Source organism: Gopherus evgoodei, chromosome 5 (assembly GCF_007399415.2).
Source record: "Gopherus evgoodei ecotype Sinaloan lineage chromosome 5, rGopEvg1_v1.p, whole genome shotgun sequence".
NCBI classification, from domain to species: Eukaryota; Metazoa; Chordata; order Testudines; family Testudinidae; genus Gopherus; species Gopherus evgoodei.
The window spans coordinates 2,557,008-2,578,579 of NC_044326.1; the positions used below are offsets into that span (position 1 = coordinate 2,557,008).

At 51.1% G+C, this 21,572-nt stretch overlaps 1 long non-coding RNA gene across 1 annotated transcript; it reads right to left on the minus strand.

Moving 5' to 3' along the window:
- Window positions 1–2,739: 2,739 nt before the first annotated feature.
- LOC115652795 lies at window positions 2,740–19,959 on the minus strand. The gene is made up of 3 exons (XR_004000746.1): window positions 19,948–19,959; window positions 13,791–13,793; window positions 2,740–2,812 (listed from the first exon to the last, which is right to left on the minus strand). It is a non-coding gene; the product is annotated as an uncharacterized LOC115652795 (long non-coding RNA).
- Window positions 19,960–21,572: the final 1,613 nt, after the last annotated feature.

Below are 21,572 nucleotides of genomic sequence, written 5' to 3' on the forward strand. Positions count from 1 at the left end.
TGTCTGTCAGTCTGGGCCGATCAGTCCTCCTGCCTGTCTCTCCGCTCGGCCTGACTCATTGTCTGAGTACCAGGGCGCCCGGCTGGGCAGCACAGTGCGCGGCCCAGCCAGTGGGCTTTGGCTGTGTTCTAGAAATGTCCCCGAGGCAGCCGCGGTTTGGGGAATGGGCAAGCGTTCGTCCTGTGAACCACATGAACTCCCCTGTCTGAACTGTGGCACTTTGGTGCATTGCCCTCCAGGAAACGCGAGCCGGAGCCGAGAGCACGAGAGAACCCAAGGAAATGCCATTGAGGAAAGGTAAGGGAGCATGAAATGTGCTTAACGAGCAAAATGTCAGGCCTGTCCTTGTTTATCTTCCTCTTGGAAACGCTCCTGTGCTCACTGCTGTTCGATCACTCCTCCCGTCTGTGCCCAGGCTCCTGCCTGCGTCAAGCCTTCCCAGGCTCTGCTCTGAGCCATTCCCATCCCAGGGGCTTTACCCAGTGGCAGGCCAAGAGTTGAGCCAGGGACCCAGCTAGAGCCTGGCGTGTGAGCGTTCGGCCGCTCGATAGGTACGCTTCTCTGCATGCATACAGATGTGTGCAGAAGGGGGGGAAGCAGGGAGCGCCCCCTCAGTAACTGTCAGGGACACCGACCTCCTCCAGCCCCGGGGCCAGTGGAGGGGTGGGGGCAGATAGCGAGCTCCTCCCGGCCCCAGGCCATGCGGGGGGAGGGCGGGAGGGAATAGCAAGCCCCTACTGGAGCAGGGGAGGGGAGAGAAGAGCGAGTTCCTTGGGCGGGGGGGGGGAGGCACAGAACTTGCCCCCCCCAAAAGGGGTCAAAGTTAAATGTCTGCGCACACCCCTGATTGCATAGGCGCCTTAACCCCACACTGGCTCCCACAGCCATGTCTGAACGGCCTGGATGCGGCCCCAGAGGGAGAATGCCAAAGCCCCAACGCTTCTATAGCCCCATTCACTGGGGCTGCGGCCTAGTGGGGGGAGTGGCTGAGCTGCCTCGGCTAACGTGTTGAGTGCTGAAGTCTCGAGCTGACCACAAGTCTGAGCACCAGGAACTCTTAATCCCCAGCACTGGTGTGAGTCACTTCATCTCTGTGACTCGGTTTCTCCAGCTGTGAAAATGGGATGCTAACACCCACCACATTGCGAGGGAGTGGGGCATGAATGTTTGAGGAGGGCTGAGAGACCCTCCATGGAGAGGTGCTAGAGAGGAGCAAGGCATAAAGTCTCAGTAATTAGTTAGGGGCCCAAAATCCCCTTTGAGCACCTCCCTCTAATGACTTCCTGCCCTGTTCTGCCAGAGGCTGGATTCGTCAGTGAGCTGGATCCACTGCAAAGCCTGGAGCACTGCAAGGGGTGGGGTTCTCTGGAAAATGGCAGGAGGGAACAGTGAGATCTAGGGCCTGGCAGAGTATTTGGGGAGCAGGGCGTCTATCGCAGCTGGTGCTAGGTGAGCAGTCACTGTCCCAGCAGGGCTCTCGTTGCATCTCTATTTTGCCATAGCAGGAGGGGCCGGCATGCAGGATAAATCTAGAGGGAAAACAACAAATCAAAGTGACCAATCGGTACTGTTAAGGAACCAGACCTCCAGGAGTGTCCCAAGCTCTGTAGGGTGTGAATGGTAGTGTGCTTTTCATGTGAGCATCTGCACACCCCGCATGGTGCAAATCTCCCACGGCAGGGTCGGAGACACTGCAATAATCCTGATAGCTAGGAGAGGAGATAACTGGGGTCTCTCGCGTCCCACGCTGCTGCGGTACATGCTGACTTTACAGCCACTGCTGTTGTGGTGAGGTGCAGCCATGCCCCGGAAGGGAACAGAAGAGATGTCATAGGATGTGTCTCTAATTCCCATGGCTTTTTAGCAGAAGATACTGCGCTACCTCCCACTTGGGACGCTAGCCAAGACCAGCTGGCATCCCAGTGCAACTCAGGAGCGAAGGGACTTCTCTGCCAGGGCCTTTGATTTGGGAATTCCCACCCCACGGACATCCTGAGATTGACTCGTGGCCACCTAGGATGTCCCAGGCACAGTCAGGGTTAGCACCCAGTTCCTTGTGCTCCAAAAGCAAATGCTTTGTCTGCTAGAACTAGGGAGTCTCCTTGGGCTGTAGCAGCACTAGGGCTTCTGAGAAATGTGATCCATTTGGGCATTAGAACACATAGAATACCAGGGTTGGAAGGGACCTCAGGAGATCATTTAGTCCAAACCCCTGCTCAAAGCAGGACTGATCCCCAGATAGATTTTTGCCCCAGATCCCTAAATGGCCTCCTCAAGGATTGAGCTCACAACCCCTGGGTTTAGCAGGCCAGTGCTCAAACCACTGAGCTACCCCTCCCCCCATGCACACACATGAGCAGGAGGGAGCTCAGCCAGCAGAGGGCAGCGGCGTACACCTGCACACACTCATGTGCACACCCCCCCACGTGCGGCCATGCACATGCCCACCCACACGTGCACACAGTTCTGCTTGCACCCAGCAGAGAGCACCGAGGCTCAGCGAACACACACACACACCCCATCCTGTCGTGGGGAACTGGGTGTAGGTAGGTTAGCCGGTCCTGTGCAATGCACAGACACCCGCTTCCCAGGCAACCACGTGTGTTTGTCGTCTCAAGGCAGGGAATCCGTCTTGCCCTGTTTGTAACGCCCCTTGCACAGCTCTGGTGCTATATAAGGAATAAACAATAACTCTGGTTTTTGTCACTTTGCTGGACACCACAACCACCTAAAGCAGGGGTGGGCAAACTACGGCCTGCGGGCCAGATCTGGCCCCTCAGGGCTTGGGATCCGGCCCGCAGGATTGCCACCCCTGTGGCACCGCGGGCCTTACACCGCCCCTGGAAGCAGCTGGCACCATGTCCCTGTGGCCCCTGGGGGAGGAGGAGTAAAGAGGGCTCCACACACTGCCCTCGCCCGCAGGCACCGCCCCTCATAGCTCCCATTGGCTGGGACCAGGGAACCGCGGCCAATGGGAGCTTCAGGGGAGGTGCCTGCGGGCGAGGGCAGAGCGCGGAGCCCTTTGTCCCTCTCATCCCCCAGGGGCTGCAGGGACGTGGTGCCGGCTGCTTCCGGGAGCGGCACGGGGCCAGGGCAGGCAGCCAGGGAACCTGCTCTGGCCCTGGTGCCCACTGCTGCCACCCCGGCGCTGCTCCAGGTACGCAGTGCCTGGCCAGAGCCTGCACCCTGAACCTCTCCTGCACCCCACACCTCAACTCCCTGCCCTGAGCCCCGCCATATCCCTCCTGCATCCCAACCCCCTGCTGCACCCAGCACCCTTCCTGCACTCCAACCTCCTGCTGCACCCTGCACCCTTCCTGCACCCCAACCTCCTGCTGCCTGCCTCGCCCCTCCTGCACCCCAACCCCCTGCCACATCCTTCCCACACTCCTCCCTGCACTTCTGCCCTGAGCCCCATCATGCACTCCACACTCCCTCCTGCACCCCAACCACCTTCTCTGAGCCCCTTCCCACACCACACACTCCCTCCTGCACCCCAACCCCCTGCCACATCCTTCCCGCACTCCTCCCTGCACTTCTGCCCTGAGCCTCCTCCCTGCACCCCTGCCCTGAGCCCCATCATGCACTCCACACTCCCTCCTGCACCTCAACCACCTTCTCTGAGCCCCTTCCCACACCACATACTCCCTCCCGCACCCCAACCCCCTGCCCCAGCCCTACATTCATGGCCCTGCATGCAATTTCCCCACCCATATGTGGCCCTAGGGCCAAAAGGTTTGCCCACCCCCGACCTACAGTGTCACAGTGAGAGTAGGATTATAACTCAGACCCTACTGCTGCAATAAAGCCCAGGCTACTTAAGCTAAAGGAGACTCTCCTTTCAATTAAAGCAGTATAGGGCTTATGACACACATCTGAGCCACTCTGACTCTATTCATTATACAGCAGTGATGCACACGCACAGAGTCAGTTCATTACAACATTATTATCCCTTGTCTGCCTGCCAGGGCAGTACTTTTCCAATAGCAGAACTCCCTAGCCCTTCCCTTTAGTTGCAATTTACCTGCACCTGGCAGAGCTGTTCAGCATAGGGTCTAATTTACCTGTTTTCCCCTTGCTGTTTCTCTTCCGGTGCAATCCCTCACACAGAGCTCCTATCCTGCCAAGCCAGATGGTTAGTCACTTCCCAGAGGGTGCTGTACGCTTTGCACCTGGAGCTTATTCTACGTAATGTGAAAGTAGAATGAATTATATTGTAAAAATAAGAATGGATTAAAGAAATGTTGTACGTACCTTTAAGCAGAAATAAGAAATGTTGAAATACAAGTGCCAGGAAAAGAAACATTAGGCATAAACAAGGGTGCTAATGGCGAAACATTAACAGAAGATTGGTAATAGTTAGTAAGGAAATAAGATATGCATGCCTAGCTCAGGTAAACTTATCAGATTCTGCTTCCTTTGTTATCTTGTTAAGTACTTGCCCTTTTTTCTGTATAAATAAGATAGTTTGTGTCTTGCATGGTGCTCACATTGTCTGGGTGTTATTAGCAGAGCGCTGTGCTAATAAAACAGAGTGGTCTGACAAACTGTGAGTCCTGAGTCTAACTTTGACAATTTGGAGGTCCCACCGAGATGGCAACCGTCTTCACTGGGGCCGTGTGATTCCTGACCGTTTTTGTAGGACAACCGTGGCAGCCGGCACCTGGGCATTTGGCCCAAGCAGTCCTCCACTAGAGCGGAAAGGCGCACAGCCACAGTGAAGTCTACGCCATTGAACCTGTTGGTTCCCACTCTGTTCTGGTAGGGATCCCAGGATCTGACATCAGGAATCTGGTCAGGTAATTATTTCTGTGTTTTGTCCGGATTGAGGACTGTCCTATCTCTGTGTCTATCCGTCCTCTTGCAGAGTGTTTGAGTCTGGGTGCCATCTCTGTCCGGGGATCGGGTGACCAAGGGGTTCCTGTCCCTGCGGTCTGAGTGAGTGGAATCTGCACAATCGCAGCCGCACCGCACTTTTGGTGAAACCCCTGATGTGAAAGCAAGGGCAATTGAGGCAGTAGCCTCCTTTTGTGTGCTGCACCAGGCATCGCTCTGACGAACCCGAATTTCCTTCTTGTGTGATTGGTGTGTGAAGTCCTCCTGTATGGGTAACCAGACGTCTAAGTCGGGACAGTTCCCTAAATGAACGCTGGCTCATTTTATGTATTTAGGATGGGTCCGGACTCCTGTAAAAAGAGTCCAGACTCCTTTAAATTTCTGGAAAAATGGTCTAGGCTAACTCAGGGGGATCCCAAAACTCAGTGGCCACTGTTAAAATCTTGGAACAAGGACCGAGTGGACGTCTTAAAGGACAAACTCAGCCAACCTAAAACTAAATTGGCTAAAGGAGAGGTTAATTGTTTCATGCAGTGGTGGGAAGAGGCAAATCGTAGGTGGACAAAATCAAAACTCGCACCTCTCAAATATTCAAAGAATAAGTTAAAAGCTTTATTAAAAGCCTCCTCTCCCACCACCAGACCGAGTGCTCCCCTTTATCTCGTTCTCAAAAAAAAACAAAACCCACCCTGGATCGATCCAACCCCCTTAATACTCCCATCTCATTGTAAAAAGGACAAAAAGCCCCTTCTTCTGTTCCCCTTTGTTGTCTGCCTCAAAAACTAATTCTTTAGTGTTCCACTACCAATTCAGAGAGGAGGGTGGGCTTCTCAACTAGCCCCCACCCTTCCTGGTGCCTTTCCTTAAACATTTCTTTCAAAAAAATTGTGAAATGACCACAATATCACTCACAAACTGTTCATTGGAAATAGCAGGATCGGGCCCAGAAAAGCAGGCAAGCAACAGATAAAACAAAAAAACCTGAAAAACAGCTCGGAAGCCCTAAGGGCATTGTGTCAGGAGTTAGAAAAGCAGTAAGCGCAGTCATTAATCCCTGGAGCAATACTTAAAATAGTTAAATTTGGGTTCATGAAGGTGTCATTTTGGGAGATAAACAAGTGATTTAACGAAAGAGAGTGAAAAGTTAACTCTACAGAGGCTGGGGAAAATTAAGCAGTTAAACTTTGTGAAAATGTTAAAAGGGACCATGTTAAAGAGAGAGAATTCTTGGTTTCTTTGCAGCCATTCTGAAGGAAAAATGGGCCCTTTTCCAAAAGAGTGCCTGTAAATAATCCAAATAATATACAGCTATGTAAACACAAAGCAGTGTAAAGGAATGTTAAGGAAAAGAAAATGTGTATGTATCTATTTGTCTGTGAAAATATGTAAAATTCTAAGAATCTAAACCAACACATCTGGTTTGTAAAACTCCTGTTTTCTAGGTGTGAGATAAATTGGTTTTGTTTTTGTTTTTAATGCCACTAAAAATTCATTTGACTCTTTAATTCAAAGTTGCAAAACTGACAGACCTTTTTGCAAGACACAGGCCATGTCTACATCTAAAATTTTGCAGCGCTGGTTGTTACAGCTGTATTAGTACAGCTGTATAGGGCCAGCGCTGCAGAGTGGCCACACTTACAGCAACCAGCGCTGCAAGTGGTGTTAGATGTGGCCACACTGCAGCGCTGTTGGGCGGCTTCAAGGGGGGTTCCGGGAACGCGAGAGCAAACCGGGAAAGGAGACCAGCTTCGCCGCGGTTTGCTCTCGCGTTCCCCGAACCACCCTGCAAACCGCAGGGAAGGAGACCTGCTTGCTCGGGGTTCCGGGAACGCGAGAGCAAACCGGGAAAGGAGACCAGTTTCGCCGCGGTTTGCTCTCGCATTCCCCGAACCACCCTGCAAACCGCAGGGAAGGAGACCTGCTTGCTCGGGGGTTCGGGGAACGAGAGAGCAAACCGGGAAAGGAGACCAGCTTCGCCGCGGTTTGCTCTCGCGTTCCCCGAACCACCCTGCAAACCGCAGGGAAGGAGACCTGCTTGCTCGGGGTTCCGGGAACGAGAGAGCAAACCGGGAAAGGAGACCAGCTTCGCCGCGGTTTGCTCTCGCGTTCCCGGAGCCACCCAGCAAACCGCAGGGAAGGAGACCTGCTTGCTCGGGGTTCCGGGAACGCGAGAGCAAACCGGGAAAGGAGACCAGCTTCGCCGCGGTTTGCTCTCGCGTTCCCGGAGCCACCCAGCAAACCGCAGGGAAGGAGACCTGCTTGCTCGGGGTTCCGGGAACGAGAGAGCAAACCGGGAAAGGAGACCAGCTTCGCCGCGGTTTGCTCTCGCGTTCCCGGAGCCACCCAGCAAACCGCAGGGAAGGAGACCTGCTTGCTCGGGGTTCCAGGAACGAGAGAGCAAACCGGGAAAGGAGACCAGCTTCGCCGCGGTTTGCTCTCGCGTTCCCGGAGCCACCCAGCAAACCGCAGGGAAGGAGACCTGCTTGCTCGGGGTTCCGGGAACGAGAGAGCAAACCGGGAAAGGAGACCAGCTTGATTACCAGAGGCTTCCTCCTTCCACGGAGGTCAAGAAAAGCGTTGGTAAGTGTCTACATTGGATTACCAGCGCTGGATCACCAGCGCTGGATCCTCTACACCCGAGACAAAACGGGAGTACGGCCAGCGCTGCAAACAGGGAGTTGCAGCGCTGGTGATGCCCTGCAGATGTGTACACCTTCAAAGTTGCAGCGCTGTAACTCCCTCACCAGCGCTGCAACTTTCTGATGTAGACAAGCTCACAGGTAATTAGTGTTGTTTGGCTTTGGGATTTAGCATTTAACCCTTAAGGGGTAACTTGATTCTTTAGAAAATTTAAAATGTTTTTAAATAAGACCAAGTCATGGCTGCAATAGGGCAGTCAAAATCAGGAGAATAGGGAGAGATTCTGAAGCCTTTTTGTTTTTGTTTTTTTTTTGTAACGATAGCAGATAAGAGCTGTAGTGAAAGAATAAGAAATTAACAGTGACCCTCTGAAGCAACAGCAGAGGTGAGGTGCACAAAACAAAAAGAAGCAATGTTAAAAACTCTGAGCCTTAAAATGGCTCTGTGGAATCAGACTGTCCCTTTGATAGGAGTACATGAAAACTCTGTAAGAACAAAAGAAACAGTTACACCTTATGTAAAAATTGATATGGCTAATATTTAAAAAAAAATTGTAGTATAGAAGGAATGTGCATTTTCCCTAGGACATGTGCAGTGTATATTGTAGAAGGGGGTAAAAGAAATACAAATGAAACGTGTTACTGAATTAAAATCCTATTAGGGCTCCAAAAAGAGCCGCAATAGACTGTGTTTTCGTTTTCAGATCCCTGTGTGTTTTGTAAGCGGGAGCTGAAAGTGGAAAGAAATCAAAACTCTGGTGGAAGTTGATTGTGTCCCTTTTAAGACAGGGGCCATGGCTACATTAGAGAGTTGCAGCGCTGGTGAGGGGGTTACAGTGCTGCAACTTAGGATGTGGCCACACTTGCAAAGCACGGCCAGCGCTGCAACTCCCTGGTTGCAGCGCTGGCTGTACACCCGGTCGAGCCTTCGGTGTAGCGATTCCAGCGCTGGTGATCCAGCGCTGGTCAGCAAGTGTGGACGCCCACCAGCGCTTTTATTGACCTCTGGGGTATAAGGAGGTATCCCAGCATACCTTAGAGGCCTCTCTGGTAATCATGCACACTCCACTGCCCTGGGCTCAGCTGACCCCACCTTTAAATGCCCCGGAAATTTTAAAAATCCCCTTCCTGTTTGCTCAGCCAGGTGTGGAGTGCAATCAATCATTCAATCAATCAGCGACCATGCCTCCATGCCCCAAACGAGCCCCAGCATGGAACAATTCCGAGCTGCAGGACCTCATCAGTGTTTGGGGTGAGGAAGCTGTGCAAGCACAGCTGCGCTCCAGCCGGAGAAATTATGATACCTATGGGCAGATATCACAGTCCTTGCTGAGAAGGGGCCATGAACGGGACGCGTTGCAGTGCAGGGTCAAAATAAAAGAGCTGAGGAGTGCTTACTGCAAAGCCCGTGAGGGAAATCGCCGCTCAGGAGCTGCCCCCACGACCTGCCGTTTTTACAAGGAGCTGGATGCCATAGTTGGGTGTGACCCCACTGCCAATCCGAGGAGCACGATGGAGAGTTCAGAGCAGGGAGAAGTGGGGGAGGGTGTAGAGGAAGCCAACAGTGAGGCTACTGGCGTGGAGGGAGACACCCCAGAATCCCAGGAGGCATGCAGCCAGGAGCTCTTCTCAAGCCAGGAGGAGGCTAGCCAGTCGCAGCAGCTGGAAGTTGCTGGTGAGGAAGAAACTGAGGAGCATGCTCGGGGTAAGCAGATTTTTATGTTTTGGGAGAGGACGGTTTGGGTTATGGCTGCCCGCATGCATGCCTAAACATGGAATAGCCCATTGATTTGCTCTATCACGTCTCTGTAATCTGCCTCGGTAATCTCTTGAAAAGTTGCAGCCAGAGCGTGGGCAATGTGCTTTCGCAAGTTTATCGGGAGAGCCACCGTGGTCCTTGTCCCGGTCAGGCTAACTCGTCTGATCCACTGTGCAGCGAGGGGTGGGGGGACCATGACTGCACACAGGCAAGCTGCATAGGGGCCAGGGCGGAATCCACATTGCTGTAGAAGACCCTCCCTCTCTTCCCAGGTAACACGCAGCAGTGGTATGTCTGGCAGTAGGAAACCGTGTTGAGAATTTAGGGATACTTGAGTGCAGGGCGCCAGGTTCGCGGTCCCCCCCCCCGGCCCCGCGGTGTGTTCCGGTCTCTCCCCCCCTTCCCAGCACGGAGCCAGCCCCGCGGTGCGCTCCGGTCTCTCCCCCCTTTCCAGCAGGCAGCCAGCCCCACGGTGCCCTCCGGTCTCTCCCCCCCCTTCCCAGCAGGCAGCCAGCCCCGCGGTGCGCTCCGGTCTCTCCCCCCCTTCCCAGCAGGCAGCCAGCTCCACGGTGTGCTCCGGTCTCTCCCCCCCCTTCCCAGCAGGCAGCCAGCACAGCTTTGCGTTCCCCCCCCCCTCACCAGCAGGCCGGCAGTTACGTGGACCGTCCCCCCCGCCAGCAGCTCGCCACCTTCCTGTTCACTACTGTCCCCTGTGCAGGGCACCAGCTACTTCCTGTATCCAGTGCAGATAAACCCCAGTGAGCCATCAGTCAGTTCCCCCTCCCAGGTGCAGTCGGGGCGGAAACATTCACCCCATTGCTCGCCATGCCTTCGCTTCCCTGGCCTCTCTGTGTTATGTTAGGTATGTGGGAAGGATTCTACAAAAAGTCTAAAAACTCCTTCACTGTGTGATAATAAACAATGTACCCTCTGTGTATTACATGTTTCTATCTGTTTTTTTTTAGTGACCTTGACTAATGCAGCCGGATCACCGGCCTCACGTCGCTTGCAGAACTTGAGAAAAAATCCGCGAAAATCAAAAGAAGAATTGATCAAAGCAGTTATGATTCACTACAACAGAGAAAGTAGGAAGACGCAGGAATGGAGAGAGAAAATGTATGAGTGGAGGCAAACAGAAAGCAGGAGAAAGGAATTGGCTACCAAAAAAACCTCAAAGCAGATGATAAGCCTCCTGGCTTGCCAAACTGAGTCTTTCGAGTCTCTCGTAGCCATGCAGGCAGATCTGTACCATGGTAACTCACACCCCTCCCAAAGCTCTCTTTCTTGTTCCCCAGTATTTGCACAAAACACCTTTCTCCAGCAGCCAGTTTCTTATTACCCCAGCTGCCCCCAACACCTGTACGATCACCTACCAGCCCTGATAACTACAATTCTTACCCTGTGCACTCCACCCCCATTACCCTGCAGCATAGTAATCCTGAAGTGCAGCAGACATTGAACAGTAATCCAAACAGGACATATTCAAACCTCTGAATGTACAGTCCACCACCCTAACCCCCTGGCCTTTTATGTACTGTACTTTGAATAAAGGATTTTATGGCTTTTACAATACGTTTTATTATTGCAGGAAGTGGTAAATATTGTACCCCAAGGTAGAAAGGAGCACAGCAAAGGCATCAAACATTACTGTTGGCTCTCAGCATCAAATTGCTCCCTTAAGGCATCCCTAATCCTTGAAGCCCTTTCCTGGGCCTCTCTATTAGCCCTGCTCTCTTGCTGTGCAAATTCATCCTCTAGGCGTTGAACCTCGGAGGTCCATTCCTCACTGAATCTTTCACCCTTCCCTTCACAAATATTATGGAAGGTACAGCACGCGGATATAATAGTGGAGATGCTGCTTTCCCCCAAATCTAGCTTCCCATAAAGACACCTCCAGCGGGCTTTCAAACGACCAAAAGCACACTCCACAGTCATTCTGCACCGGCTCAGCCTGTAGTTGAACCGGTCCTTGCTCCTGTCAAGCTTCCCTGTATACGGTTTCATGAGCCATGGCATTAAGGGGTAAGCGGGGTCTCCAAGGATCACAGTGGGCATTTCGACGTCCCCTACTGTGATCTTGCGGTCTGGGAAAAAAGTCCCGGCCCTCAGCCTCCTGAACAGGGCACTGTTCCGAAAGATGCGTGCATTGTGCACCTTTCCAGGCCATCCTGAGTAAATGTCAGTGAAACGCCCACGGTGATCCACAAGCGCTTGCAGAACCATGGAGAAATACCCCTTGCGATTAACATACTCTGATACCAGGTGGGGTGGTGACAGAATAGGAATGTGCGTCCCATCTATTGCCCCTCCACAGTTAGGGAAACCCATTTTTGCAAAGCCATCCACAATGTCCTGCACGTTCCCCAGAGTCACAGTTCTTCTTAGCAGGTGCGATTAATGGCTGTGCAAACTTGCATCAGCACCATTCCAACGGTGGACTTTCCCACTCCAAACTGGTTTGCCACCGATCGGTAGCTGTCTGGAGTTGCCAGCTTCCAGATTGCAATAGCCACCCGCTTCTCCACTGGCAGGGCAGCTCTCAATCTTGTGTCCCTGCGCCGCAGGGTAGGGCCGAGCTCAGCACACAGTGCCATGAAAGTGGCTTTTCTCATCCAAAAGTTCTGCAGCCACTGCTCGTCATCCCAGGCTTGCAGGACGATGTGATCCCACCACTCAGTGCTGGTTTCCTGAGCCCAAAGGCGCCGTTCCACGGTGCTGAGCACGTCTGTTACTGCCACAAGCAATTGAGTGTCTTGAGCGTCAGGCGTTTCAATATCATCGTCTGACTCCTCACTGTCACTTTGCAGCTGAAGGAATAGCTCCACTGCCATGCGTGATGTGCTGGGAACATTCATCAGGAAGGTCCTCAGCAGCTCAGGCTCCATTTGTAACAGAAATCTCAGAAATCGCGCTGCAGACTCACAATGCCGCCAAACTGCTCGGAATGTGTAGCAAAGCACCACAGGGCGTTGGAACAGGAAGCGGAAAGACCTGCACACTTCCTTCCCCTTCCCACAAGCCACAGCGCCAAAATGGGACGAGGTGCTCTGTGGGATAGCTGCCCACAATGCACCACTCCCAACAGCGCTGCAAGTGCTGCAAATGTGGCCACACTGCAGCGCTGGTTGCTGTAAGTGTGGCCACTCTGCAGCGCTGGCCCTACACAGCTGTACGAACACAGCTGTAACTACCAGCGCTGCAAAACTGTAAGTGTAGCCATGGCCAGAGTCTCTGAGCTCTGCTGATGGCTTTGAATCCAAAAGCCAAGCCTGTGTTGATGCAAATTACCTAACTGATAAAGGAAGGGGTAGAAAAATGTTATTTTTGTCTTTCAGAAAATCAGAAAAAGCTAATACCAGCTACAGAACAACCTATTACAAAAACAAATGAAAGTTAAAAAAAAACCGTACTGCAATAGCTATGGAATGTACTGAAATGCAGATATTTAGAAAATAAGATGTTTTGGGTAATAGAAAATATTAAGGTTTTGATGCATCTGTTAAAGCAAAGGAAAAATCTTTGTTTGATACCTATCAATATAAATAAATGCAGTATGTCTCCAGTACGGTGAGACAAAATTTGTTAAGCGAAGAAATTGTTGTTAAAATCGCACACCAACAGGCTTTGGAAGCAAAGATATGGAAGGTTAGCCCACTCCCCAGATTGCACCTGGGATCTTTCTGACTGCCCTGGATCTCAAGCCAGTGGGCTGCGGAGAAAGGGAAACTACTGGACACCAGAGGTTGTACCAAGTGGACTCCTCAAAGGTGGGTGTGCTTATCCATGCCTGCTGCTCCAATGCCCTGTAGTACAGACACCTCACTAGAATCCTGTATGGGAAATAAAATTAATAATGAGACCAAAGTACTGTATAATGGGCTATGTGTATGTGTTAATTCTTGGGGGAAAGTGCTTTAAAAGTGTTAGGAACCCACCAGAAGACAAATGTAAATGTCATGTAAGTACCATGTTTACCAATAATCACATTTACTATTTGCCACAACAACAACAACAACAAAAAGTCTCAGTTTACTGTAAGCACTGGTTTAGCTGAGTTCTCTATCAGTCTTGGCACTGAATGGCAAACAGTTACCAATCATCTGTTAAAAGGTAAAAAGGTAACATAGTTCCTAGAAAAAAAACACCAATGTGGGAAACAGAACCATTCATATTATACACACAAATGGGGACATGTTAAGAATTGCCACTGCAGAAAAATATAACAGCTTACCATAGGTATAACATATTTTCTGAATGGTCTCCCACAACTACTGGCATGCTAATGTTACTACCCCTAATTGTTTTTGGTTTAAAATTGTATGTGTTTAATTGAAATGTTTAAAATGTGCTAGTGAATAAAACAAATGTATGCAAAGCTAAAGCCACCTCCCAGTATTTTCTATTATGTGGACTAAATAAGAAGTGACACTGGCGATTAATAATCTTAGTGTCAAAAGGGGGATATGTAGAAGCAGGATTTTATAATGTCCCATAAGAATTAAAGTATGATTTGATTTCATCCTGCCAGCCATTTTTAAATAGCAGAAGGAAATGACCCTCTGAGACTATAAGATTCTGTTTTCCCATATGCATTACAAATTGGGCCCTCTCTAACTATTTGTTTTAAGATTTAGGTAGTAAGAGACAGGATTCTCTATTGTGTCTATGTTAAGTAAATTAGAGAAACATTGAAGGCCTGGGTCTCAATGTAATTTGTTTTGGTTATTAAATGTAAAGGTTTAATTTGCAATGCTTTTTTGCTCAATATAAAATACTACTGTTTGTATTCTCAGTCTGTTTGTGTGAATGAGGAATGTATGCATCAGGAAAAAATAAGGTGTGAAGGCCATTGTTACAGCCAGAGTCAAAGAAGAAGTAGTAAAGAGACTTAAAGAACATCAAAGAATCATCAGGCACTGCTTACTACCCCGACGGCTGTTAAACTGTCTGGCATCTCAGAGTGGATACATGCTTCGCAGTGTAAGAATGCACCACCCCCAGTGAACCAACCACCACCTCAGGAGCAGAGTAATTGTGACCCCAGAAGAAGACGTAGAGGAACAGCCTGCAATACCTTACAATCTACGTTCTCATAAGGGTTGCCAGAAGCAGACAACAACCTAAAGCAAGGCCCGAGAAGAAGCAGTAGGGAGCCTGCTGCCTGGTGGACATAAAATCGTGACTGCGGTTTCCTCAGTTGAGGTTGTCAGAACCAGAAGGGCCCTGCCTCCAACATGTGCCTCTGGTGGCGCCTGCTCCTCAGCTGCTGGTGTCTTAAGGTCTGGGGAATCCACAATGACAATTCTTTTATCCAGCAGCAAGTGTGGATAGCTCAGACCCCTAATATTTCTAAATGCTGGGTCTGCAGCCACATCCCAGCTCACTCTCAAACTGGTGTTCCTGTCCTGGCTATCCCACTCAATTCCCCACACCTCACTGGAGGACCTTGTTCGTTTAACACAATATGGAACAGTAATGACACCTGGGAAGAGGCTATTGGCGGTTCCTTTATCCCACTTGGGGGAGTAATACACCAGGCAAAAAGGCTCCTGAGGTTACTAGCAGTAGTCAAAATAATGGCAAATAAAACTGGAGAAAGTTTAAGAGCCCTGGCCAAAGAAACAGGGGTGATCCGACAGGTGGCCCTCCAAAACCGTCAGGCATTGGACATAGTGCTGGCAGCCAAAGAGGGGACCTGTGCTCTCATTGGAAAACAATGTTGTGTGTTTATCTCTGACGATACCAATGAGGTAATAAATCGCTGTAGTCACTTAGAACAAATCTCATATCTTCCCCATGAAGAGCCGAGTTCTTTATGGAAGTGGCTAAGTAACCTGTTCAATTTTTCTGGCATAGGAAACTGGTTGTTTCAGGGACCCCTAATTATCCTGTTTGGAATCTTAATAATTTTGTATGTTTTCAGTTAGTCTCCTGTTGTATCCAAAATTGTGCAAGGCATGCCACCCAGGTGACTGCCCCAAAACAGAGTGCTAATATGATGATTTTGAATACTGCTGATGAACAAAGAGAGAAAGAACGGTTAATATGTGGAACCCAGTAAAATGTTGGTCATGGCATGAGCTTGACCAAAAGGAGGGATTGTGAAAGTAGAATGAATTATATTGTAAAAATAAGAATGGATTAAAGAAATGTTGTATGTACCTTTAAGCAGAAATAAGAAATGCTGAAATATAGGTGCCAGGAAAAGAAACATTAGGCATAAACAAGGGTGCTAATGGTGAAACATTAACAGAAGATCAGTAATAGTTAGTAAGGAAATAAGATATGCATGCCTAGCTCAGGTAAACTTATCAGATTCTGCTTCCTTTGTTATCTTGTTAAATTCTCGCCCTTTTATCTGTATAAATAAGATAGTTTGTGTCTTGCATGGTGCTCACATTATCTGGGTGTTATTAGCAGAGCGCTGTGCTAATAAAACAGAGTGGTCTGACAAACTGTGAGTTCTGAGTCTAACTTTGACAGTAATAACCACCAATGCAGGGAGGGGGGAGCTGAAGAGCATGACAAGGTTTTGACTGAAACTCGGCTTGTTCCTGTCGGAGAGGATAATGCAATAGGGCACCTGCCCAATTCACTGACCTCCTCTGACCCCGCTTTAAAATTGGCCCTGTCTGATCTGAACAGAGTACTGCACTGCTCAGCTCTTGCTAATGCTCCTGGACAGAAAGTGCCTGTGCGTTGCACAGATCACTAGGGAGAAGGAGAAAGTTTAGTTCCAAAGTGGGAAGAAAACACAGGAAACGCCAGCTAACCGCAAGCAGCACGAAAGGAGAGCTTCAGTCCCCTATGCAGCAGAGCGCGCTCTAGTGTACGCTAGAGGGGCTGCAGATGTACCGTCTCCTGCCAAGGGCTTTCTCCCCTCTGAGTCGGTCCTGACTGTAATGCCCTGGACACCAAGTGAGCAGGCCCTCCATTTATATTTAATCCAGGGCAAATTCCAGTGTGGGGTTCTTCCATTCTGCTTCCTCAAACCTTCCCCAGATGTCCCCTAAGGTTTCAAATGGATCTGGAATCTTTCTTTACTTCCTGTCCCAAACTGTTGAGTGCTGTTGCCATGCGCTGTTAAATACTGTCTGTGGTCCACCCCAGAAGTGGTTGCATGTCTGTAACAGCCGATCCCTACGACGACCAGCAGGAGGCGCTAACATCGTGAATACAGCCCCAGCACACTCAAAAAAACAAGATGCAAGAGGTGGATGAAACAAACAAACAGGTTGGAAAGTGGCATAGGGGAGATGAGGTGACAAAAAAATAGGATGTGCTTCTGTGTACACTAGTTTGTTACTGTGGGGTTGCTCCTGGACTGAGGTGTGCTCACTGGTGTTACTGTAGGGCTGCTTGTGAGCACGGAGCTGCGTACGCTGGTTTGTTACTGTAGGGTTGCTCAGGAGCAGAGGGCTGTGTATGCTGGTTTGTTATTGTAGGGTTGCTGCTCAGCAGTGCCCTGGGATGTCCCAATACCATCGCTTCTGGGAGTTTAAACAAGTGGAATGCTGCTGTGCTAGTCCTGAAGTCAAACCATGTGAGAGCCCCAGTCACGCAGGCAGGGGCTGTCTGGTGCGGCCCATTCCCCTGGACCCACTTTGTGCAGCAGGGTGTACAAATCCATCCCCTGCCTGGCCTGCCGGCCCCTAGCCAGGCCTTCATCCTAGAGCCCCAGCCATGATCACTGCTGGGCAGCTTGGGGGCCCAGGACAACTCAGGGCTGCCCAGAGGATTCAGAGGGCCCGGAGCAAAGGCGTTTGTACTCACCTGGCGGCGGTCCGGGTCTTCGGCGGCATTTCGACGCCGAGGGGCCCTTCAGTGCTGCCGAAGACATGGAGCAACTGAAGGGCCCCTCACTGCCGAAATGCCACCGAGGACCCAGACCACTGCCGGGCCAGGGCTCGTGGGGCCCTTGCGGGGCCTGGGACAAATTGCCCCACTTGCCCCCCTCCCCCCAGCCGGCGCTGGGACAACTTCATGATTTGGGGGGCCCCAGGCAATGGAACTACCTGGGTCCCCCCCCCAAGCCAGCCGCCAGAATAGAGGGAGTGTCTGAGCCTTCAGACCCCTCTCTTCTCCCAAAAGCCTCCGGCAATTCCCTGTGAGTAAGGCCACGGCTGTCTGAGGCTGTTATTAATTATTGATAGTTACCATCACACATGTGAAAGGCCCAGCAAGGCAGGATCACCCATCGATCTGTCCTGGCTGCCTCCGTATCTAGCTAGCTGCAGCCCTCTGTCTGTCTATCTCCACCCGTCCCATCGCTCTAGGGTAGTACAGGGACTGCCGCCATTGGGACAGAGCTCTCCCCAAGCCTTCTTCGCAGCCCCTTATCCGAAGGCTCAGAGCCCACGTGAAATCCAAAGGGACCTGAAGGCCATACCAGCCCCCATCGAACTGGGCTGTTTCTAGCGGGGTCCCACAGGGATCAGTTCTTAGCCCTGCACTATTTAACATTTGTGTCAGTGACCTGGAAGAAATTAAAAAATCATCTCTGGTAAAGTTTGCAGAGGATACAACAATTGGGGGAGTGGTAAATAGTGAAGAGGACCAGTCAGTGACCCAGAGCGATCTGGATTGCTTGGTAAACTGGGTGCAAGCAAACAATATGGGTTTTAATACAGCTAAAAGTAAACATCTAGGAGCAAAGAATACAGGCCATGCTTAGAGGATGGGAGGCTCTATCCTGGGAAGCAGAGATGCTGAAAAAGATTTGGGGGTTGTTGTGGAGAATCAGCTGAACACGAGTAGTGCCCTGCAAATCTGTTGATATCCACAGACCATATTTGCGGATCTTGGATCAGATGCGGATACAAATTTTGTATCCATGCAGGGCTCTAAACATGAACTCTGTGTCCAAAACAGCTAATGCGATCCTGGAATGCATAATCGGGAATCTCAAGTAGGGGTAGAAGCTATTTGATCTCTGTATCCAGCACTAGTGTGACCGCCCCTGAAATCCTGTGTCCAGTTCTGCTGTCCACAATTCTCAAACAAGATGGATAAATTGGAAAGGTTCAGAGAAGAGCCATGAGAATGATGAAAGGATCAGAAAACTGCCCTGTAGTAAGAGACTCAAGGAACTCAGTCTATGTAGCTTAATAAAGAGAAGGTGAAGGGGTAACTTGATCACAGTCTGTAAGTACCTACATGGGGAACAGATATTTAACAATGGGCTCTTCAGTCTAGCAGAGAAAGGTCTGATACAGTCCAATGGCTAGAAGTTGAAGCTAGGCAAAGTCAGACTGGAAATAAGGATACATTTGTAACAACAGTGGATAATTAACCATTGGAACGACTTACCCAGGGGCATGGTGGATTCTCCCTCAATGGCTAGTTTTCAATCAAGATGGGCTGGTTTTCTAGGGATTATTTCAGGGCCGGTCCCTTGGTGGGCCATGCAGGAGGTCGGACTGGATGATCAGAATGGTCCCTTCTGGCCTTGGTGTCTATGAAAAGCAGCAAGTCTTGCTTAGGTAGCTGGTTTCCCAGACATGCCCCCTGCCCCCGAATTCCCTCCCAGCTCTTCGCAGGTGCACACAGCGAGGTATCTTTTCAAGCCGAGGCCCAGAAGGGGTTGGATCCTGACTAGTACTGGAGCTGGGTCCTGTGCACATAGAGACAAGACGAACTGGGCTGAGCAGAGAGGAGTGCACAGAGGGGCCTGATCCTGCGTTAACGAGATTGCTGTGCACCACCCAGTACGGTGACCAGATGTCTCGATTTTATAGGGACTGTCCCAATATTCGGGGCTTTTTCTTATATGGGCACCTGTTACCCTCCACACTCTGCCCCAATTTTTCATACTTGCTGTCTGATCACCCTACCACCCAGACCTGCTGCCAGCTAGCAGGAGGGAGGCCAACGTGGGGAACTAAGCACCTCCTTACTTTAGCATGATGAGGACCATGTTCAGATGAAACACGCCCACTCTCCACCCATGCCCCGCCCCTTTATTACACCGCTCTCCTATAAGGAAGCAAGGAGCTTGACGCTAAGGGCGATGGTGGGGGGGTCCCTCCTAGCACTTAACTTTACCGGTACCCACTTGTACCCTGCATGGGGTGGCACTGCCTGGCACACCGCACAGGGGCTGGCAGGGTCAGGGCAAGGACAAAGCCCCTTCTCTTCTATGAGCTGTGTCTCCACACCCCAAGGCTGAGTGACAGGACTGTGCTAGAGTGCCTAATGGCAAGCGGTGCCGGTGATCCAGCAGGGGGTGCTGTTCCAGTGTGGCAGCACTGAACAGTATCTTAAGCTTGGCAAGGGAGAGGCCTAGGCAGTGCCCGGCGCATAGGACGGGGCTGGGAATCCGTGTCCTGAGGCCACTGCTATCTCAGCTCTGCACCGACTCCCTGGGTGACCCAGGGCAAATCACTCAGCTGCTCTGTGCCTCAGTTTCCCCAGCTGGCGAATGCAGGTAATGATGCCGACCCCCACTGTACCGTGCTTTCAGAGATATATATAAGGACTTTATTTTATTAGTGGGTGTAGCTGTGCTTCTGGAGACACTCATGGGTGAGGCTCGGAACTGAGGCCCTGGGGCTATTAAAGATACCGAGGGACTTTCCAACTCCAGTCTGGGTAACTGCACTCTGCATCCCCCGGTGGGCTCAGCTGATTGCAGGATCCTTCTTTTCCGCTGTGTCCTGAAGTGCTGTATGGTGTTGCCCTGTGCTGTGCTACGAAAGAGCTGCCACCTTCCACCCCAGAGGTGGCTGCTCCTCAGTGGTGGGCAAAGTGCTCCTTTGCCATAACATGTAAAGTGCGTCAAGATTCTTCTTAACGAGCCAAGAGAAATGCCGCAGCTGCAGGCCCGAGACATAGACAGACACTACTTCCATTGTGGTGTCTGCGCTGTATGTATCCTCGACATCATCTCTTAGATAAAGACACTCACTAGTATGGGGTGGTTTCGGTCCTCGATCGTCTTTCCGTGGCCTGGAACAACGTAACTGATGAAGTCTTCTCTGTCAGATAGTCCTTGGTGAGTCTCTAGCCGGGCCCTGAGCCATTGTCTGAGACCCATGGATGGCTTCTGTGGAAGCTGGGAGCGGAAAAACCTATCAGATAAAACAGCAACCAGGTTAATTTACTATGTAGTGGACTGTCGAGGTGTCCCAGAATCGGTGATGGAGAAGATGGGCAATAGTTTCCTACTCAAAGTAGTGGCTTGTCCTGGATAGACTGAGAAGTCTCACGTGATGGTGCTTTTAGCTCTGCCCTTGGGGAGACGATTCTGCAGCCCAGCAGGTCGCACAGTCAGGCAGTTTCATCCTGAAGTTCAGCTTCGGTGTTCTCCAATTTTAATTTCAGCCAGTCACTCAAGGTCTACCTCTGGCTGGCTGCAGATGCGTGGACTCATCCTGCTGGTGTACCCCCTCGTGGCAGGGCATGACATGGCAAGCTCTCCTCCTGGGGTGCCCTCTGCTGACAGCTGCTCTGGCCCTGCTGTGTTCTGCTTCTTGTGACCTGGCCTGGTCACCTAGAGCCTCCACCTTTTGGAGCTACAACATCCCAACTCAGAGGAAAACTCTTCTACCCTTCCTGGGCCCAATCCTTCACAAACTCTTCCCCCCACTCCCTTTGGCCTCCGCTCCTGCGTTCCTTCCCAGCACTGCCTGCCCAGGCTCTCTCCTCCGAGATCCTGCTTCTACTGAGCCACTGGCCTTCTGCCCTTCCTCCAGCCTGGATCCATCTCCAGTCTCTGACCCCATGGCCAGCTGCCTGTGGGTTATCCTGCTCTCAGACCCACTGCAGGGTGCAGACTCCCCCTGCCACCTCAGTCCTCTCACCCTCTCTCTCTGGCCCCATCCTTATCCAAGGCCCCCTGATTCCCAACTGGTCAGGTTCAGCTGGGAGCGTAGCTAATGCATCAGGCAAGATTGAGCCTCATTCCCCTTAAAGAGCCAGCCAACCTGTGACTCTGGCCTCATCCCATAACCTCTGAGCACCTCCAAGTCATTAATGGAGTTGATCCTCACAAGCCCCCCTGGGAGGCAGGACTGTGCTATTATCTCCATTGTACAGAAACCAAGGGAAACCAAGGCACAGAGCAGCTAAGTGACTGGCCCAAGGTCAATCAGTGAGCCTGTGGCAGAGTGGGGAAATAAGCAGAGCTCTCCTGAGATTAGCAGTAAAGCCTAAGGCTCCCCCCGACCCATGAAGCAAGCTAGGGGCTCATGCCCAGATCCTTGAAGGTATTTAGATGCCTAACACCCACTGATTTAGGCATCTAAATACTTCTGAGGCTCTGGCTCAGATACTCAGGTGCTGAGCACGGTGTGAGAACCGATGTAGCATTGGTCCTGCCCCTGCTGTGTACCACACAC